Source organism: Neovison vison, chromosome 6 (genome assembly GCF_020171115.1).
Source record: "Neovison vison isolate M4711 chromosome 6, ASM_NN_V1, whole genome shotgun sequence".
Lineage (NCBI taxonomy): Eukaryota > Metazoa > Chordata > Mammalia > Carnivora > Mustelidae > Neogale > Neogale vison.
In genome coordinates, this window is record NC_058096.1 from 44,307,498 (window position 1) to 44,312,651 (window position 5,154).

The following is a 5,154-nucleotide window of genomic DNA, read 5'->3' on the forward strand; positions in this document are numbered from 1 at the left end:
ACTTGTACTTTTATACTCTCTACTATACACTAACTAAATTTTGTGAAAAGTCATCTTTCTTACCAGGATATAATCTCCATATTGGCATGAAGAATTTATTTTCTGACTTTGTGTTCTATATAACAACACCACAACCACAATGCCATTATCTGCACTTAATGAATATTTCTTGGAAGAATATGTTTATTACCTACAAGCATTGGATGAGTATTGTGATACATATAACCTGAAATTTAAGTTCATATTCATTTATAGAGTCTTCTTAAAATTATGTAAACTAGTGCTCACTTCAGCAGCACATATACTAAAACTGGAACGATCGATACAGAGAAGACTAGCATGGCCCCAGTGCAAGGATGACAAACAAATCCATGAAGCATTCCATATTAAACAAAGCAAAACAAAACAAACCTATGTAAACTAACCTCTAACTAGATTTTATGGAAGAGAGAGAACTAGTACATGCATCTATATATACATTGCACATGCAATAGACACATATTTGGTCTCAGTATCTTTGAGAGTTCTTATATTTAGTGTTCTTTATAATTTAGTGATTCAATTAACAGATCACAAATATCCATAACCCAGTTAATAAAACCATTATATAAACCATGCAAATAAATAATAAAAAAGCACTATTATCCTGAAATCCTTACATTTTTAATATTTGACATTGAGTGAATGAAATATAAGAACACTAATCAAGGGCTATGTGTTCTGACAAATGAGATATATATGTGAAAGAGGAAGGAGAAAAATAATTAGAATGAACAAATACCTATATTCATTTGGAAACCATTTACTTTCAATCATTATGTTAACAGAAAAATCCATATTAAAGATTAAAAGCAGTACCATAGCACCTTTTCTAGGAATTTAAATACTTTAAAATCTGCAAATCTTTGAAAAGGAAATCTATTTGCACCTATATATACATTTATATACACACATGAACATATATATACTTACCTCATTTATAGTAAAATATGTTTCAAATAACTTCTAGACTATAAGAAACACTTGGTTATAGTGATAGTGAACTAACAAAATCAAAAGATCAGTGCAATTATGAGCCATGTCCAGAAAGTTGGAAAACAATGGAAAAATGCACCCTGATGAAAACACAAACTAGATTAAGATAGTTCTTACTATATCTGGGGATCCAGAGACATTTCATAAACTAAAATTCATGTGCATTATTAATATTTTGATTTACAGAACTCATCTATTTCCCAGGCCCCCAGGCACATGTAGTACAAGAATACCAATTTAATTAAGATAACGTTTGAAATTCAAGAGCCAAGTTAGTCCCTTTTATATTAGTAAGTTCTCCTTAAATAGATGCTATATATCAATTTCTGAAGGTTTACAAAGACAGAATTGTAAATGAGTTGCAAATAACTGAGCCTGGGGTGGAAAACATCATTGTCTTTGGGTGCTTCCTAATACTCTCATGGAGCAAGTTTCCTCTTTCTCTCAGGTGAGATGTGCCATTCATTCACATCGAAGGAGTATACTTGGTTATATAAGAATGATTAAATTATTTATTTACTCCTTGGGTTTTAGCTGTAAAATATCACAATTCACACATAATCCAATGTAAATGGTTGCTTGGAAGGTGAATTAGTATTCACTAAATTCTTTGAGGTTCAAGAATTATGTTTTCAAATACTCTCTAAATAATGTATAATATATATTTTAGGGAATATGAACTAGAGTTAAGAAAAGTGTTATAATGAGTCTTCAAGTTCAAATGGGATCTTCAGATGATCAAGACACACACGGTCTATAACATATCTTGTTCAAAAAGAGATGTTAATAATACTTGAAATCTCTAGGAAATAAACCACAACAGTCTGAGTCACATTTTAGTGCCCATAATAGAAATTAAAAGTGGAAAAAAGGCTGAATAAGTAACACAAGATTAATTTAAAATAATTCTATTTGTGTAGCAGATAAATTTTAAAGGAGAACAATCAAGAACTCTCATAGTAGCAATCTATATCATGGTAATGCAAAAAATATTTAAATGACAAAATTTTATGCAAGCAATATATCTCTAATACTAATAGGAATAAGAACATGCTTTAAAACATAAAGCATTTACTAAATTATGGTTTCACTTACCAGTCAAATCTAAAATCAAATACTCCTAAACCTGATTCAAAATTTTATTATCAGTATTCTTACCAGACTATCAGAGAACAAAGACAAACATAGAAAGACTTTAAAACTGATAAAGGTAATCAAAAAGAGAAACTGATAAAGGTTATAATTGTTTATATCTCACTGAAAGTTAATAGAAGGCCTTGTGTTTACCCTGATGTCTACCCACTAAAAAGAAATGAGCGATCAAGCCAGGAAAATTCATGGAGACTTAAATGTCTGTTACTAAACAAAAGAAGCCAATCTTAAAAGGCTACATACTGATGACTTAAACTATATAAATACTAATGTTTTTACTGTTTCCATAGTAAAGGTAGACCTATTGAAACAGTAAAAAGATCAGTGGTTGCCTAGGCTTTAGTGAGAGGGAGAGAAGAATCAGTAGAGCACAGGGAATTTTTAGGTCAGTGAAACTATTCTTTATGATACTGTACTGGTGGAAAAATGTCATTATACATTTGTCAAAGCCCACATAATAGACCTTAACATAAATTATGGACTTTGGGTGGTAATGGTGTGACATTGTAACAAATGTTCCACTCCTATACGGGATGTTGATGGTGAGGGAGGCTGTGTGTGTGTGGGAAAGAGCACACATGAGAACCCTGTTCAGCTTTGCTGTGACTCTAAAATTTCTTTAAAACATAAAGAAACTATTAAAATAAATAATCAAAATATAATAAATAAAGCTGATTATACAAAGACATGAAGCTGGGAAATGATACTGTCATCAAAGCTACATAATAAAAAATTGCATGTAAATTTGTTGATTCACCATTCCCTGACTTTCTCTTTTCAGATATACACATAAACATTAGTAAAATGGATAGTAGGCACTTTATACTTTATAAATTCTAAATTTGGTGAAACAACAATATATATATTTTAGGAAAACCATCCAAGCAGTTTTTATTCATTGAGATTCAGAATTACAATAGTCTCATCAGAGATTTCAGGTTTCCTCTTCCACTCAAATGTGGGGTATAAGGAGAGTCTTTTGCATCTTAAGGTAGAAGAAGCAGAGATTATGCCCCACTACCATCTACATTTACCTACTAGAAATAAAAACTAGTTAAGTGAAAATGATTATCATATGTATCTCCTTTCTTCCTTTTGAATGAGGACAATGTAAGAAGAGTGACAGACCTGAAATTACAACCACCAAACAAACCCAAGATAGTTGTTGCCCACTTTCACTGGCAAACAGAGCATAGATGACATTGTGAATTGGGATGTCATCAAAGTCAAGGCAGTGGAGGCTCATTCCCTTGATGACTCTTTTTTAAATGTAGGTTTTCTAAAGCAAGTCTAAAAGTATAACACTGCACAGCCCAGAGCACCCAAATCTGCCATCTCCCTGGATTTGTCTCCTCTGATGACCAGCTCTCTTTACTGACAGAAGTGGACAGAGGAGCTCTTGGACAAACATGCTGTGGATTGAACGCTCACTTTCTGTGCACGGGCACTCTGTTTTAGATATTTTTTAAAAGATTTTATTTATTTATTTGACAGAGAGAGTGAGCACAAGAAGGGGGCAGAGGCAGAGGGAGAAGCAGACTCCCTGATGAGCAAGCATCCCAATGTAGGGCTGGAGGCCAACATAGGGCTCGATCCCAGGACCCCAGGATCATGACCTGAGCCAAGGCAGACACCCAGGCATCCCTCTTTCAGATATTTTAGAATCATTCAACTTTTTTAAAAGAAATTGGAAATTCTGGAGTTTCCTGACTGCTTTCCTTGTTGGCTGTGTTGGTTGTCGTTGTGGGTGGCATGATCATAGTGGTGACACTGCTTGGGTTAGTACGCCAGGCTGCATTGTTGCTGGGCTGCATTGGTGCTGTTCCAGCTGCCTCTGCCAAGCAGGTGTACCTGAGAAGCAGAAGGGCCCGAAGTATTAAGCTGTCCTCATGCGGAACTGACCAAAGAGGTATAAATAGTATAAAGAAGGCATTAACTCTGAACATTTATATTTAGTTACGGTTATGATAAATAACTTATAAAATATACTCTTTATAGTTTTGGGGGGAAATGTCATAAATGTCATGTAATTTCAAATCTACATGTGTGTAGTCCAGGAAAGTATTTATTTTCCATTTAAGGAATTCTGGTAGCATCATCTCTCAATGAGAAGAATTTGCTGTAGTGGGGAGGTGTGGTCAATAGGAGAGGAGGGAACTATTGATATAATTAATATAATTACCCCCACACAGTTTCATAACTCTTATAGATTTTAAGAAACTCTGTAGTCAGCTACCTTGTACAATTATGAGAAAGATTGTCTTTCATTGGTACAGGGACATCCTCTCAATTATTTTCAAGAAAGACTTAGCCAAATTGAAACTACAATCTGTTCTTAAATGTTCTGTTAATTCTGTCAAAATTAAATTTTATATATAAATATGTGACATATATTTTTATATATAAATGTATATAAAAATATACACAAGTATTTCCATCAAATGAATTTTCACCCTTATATCCAGATAGACCTAAGTAATTAAAAACTTAAGAAAAATAAGAGCTATTAGCTATGTATTAACTGAAAACTACATACAAACCAAAGAATGTGGAAGAGAAAAAAGGGCTGACAGGACAAAGTTTGAAGGGTGGGGAGACGCAAAAAATGTGAGACCAAAGCCCATCACACTTTATGTATTAATACCTCCAATCCATTTAAATATTAACCAGTTACCATTTTACTTTTACTTTTAATTTACCTTTACCAGTTAAGATTTTACACTTATGTGTATGTGTATATATATATACACACATAAGTGTAAATATGTGTATATATAAATATGTGTATATACATATAAAAATGTGTATATATGTGTATACATATGTGTAATATGTGTATATATGTGTAAATATATGTATATATGTGTATATACATGTGTATATATATACACATACACACATATAATATAATAAAATAGCTCTTATTTTTCTTATGTTTATATATATATGTATGTGTGTGTGTGGTGT

The 5,154-nt window shown here is 32.5% G+C and overlaps 1 non-coding gene across 1 annotated transcript; it reads left to right on the forward strand.

The window, feature by feature from the left end:
- The first annotated feature begins 280 nt into the window (after positions 1-280).
- LOC122910995 lies at positions 281-391 on the forward strand. The gene has a single exon (XR_006385340.1). It is a non-coding gene; the product is annotated as a U6 spliceosomal RNA (small nuclear RNA).
- Positions 392-5,154: the final 4,763 nt, after the last annotated feature.